Source organism: Trypanosoma theileri (assembly GCF_002087225.1).
Source record: "Trypanosoma theileri isolate Edinburgh chromosome Unknown TM35_Tth_9_V1, whole genome shotgun sequence".
Taxonomy (NCBI): domain Eukaryota; phylum Euglenozoa; class Kinetoplastea; order Trypanosomatida; family Trypanosomatidae; genus Trypanosoma; species Trypanosoma theileri.
Genome location: NW_021639851.1, coordinates 433,597 through 434,410, shown reverse-complemented (window position 1 = coordinate 434,410; position 814 = coordinate 433,597).

Genomic DNA, 814 nt, shown 5'->3' with positions numbered 1-814 from the left:
TACGTTACTAGGAAACGAATTATGTATGAACATCAAATGGTCAGTAGAATTATTTCTTTTTATTTTACACTCTACAAATAGTAAGTTTTTGAAAGCCCACCCAACGCAACCCACCCCGCCTCGAGCTGGAGGAGGGTTAAAAAGGGGTTTCTCGGCACTTCCATTTTGTTAGTCCTGTTATTTTTTAGACATGTAAACACCATCATTGAAAACAATCGGGATGTATTTGTGCAAACGGGGGAAAGCCGGGTTTGTTACAGGGAATTCAGTGTTTGTTATGATAAACTAAAGCTTTGTTTATCCTTTCTTTTTCTCTCTCTTCTTCTTATAAAGTGAGTCTAGGGCTTAGACTTTTTATTTTCTATGCGCTTGTAATTTGTGAACGGCATGGTGGGTTGGTGCCCCCATGCGCACATAGTTCTTCTTCATAGTAGGCATGACTCGCAAACAAAGCGCAACCAAACTCCAACCCTGCACGACAGTGGGTGGACCAAGTAATGCTGTCAAGTGAACAGTTTGTGTGGATCCTTTTAAATTTAAATTTCATGACATAATGTTGTATTTGCCACCGAGGTGTATTTACTGGGTGGTTGCATCCCGTGTGCTCAGCTTCAGTGTGAGCTGACACATGGGGTATTGTCTATCTAAAGGTGAATATTAATCTGCCAGCGGTAGGCCATACCATGTTTGGCCCTGAAGGATCGTCAATGAAACGTTTATGTATCTGCGTAAAAGAGAACTGAGTGGTGTGTTGCCAGATGGTCACCTGTAGTTTCCTTAATATGATGTCTTTTGTTCCTGTTTCTTTTTTTTT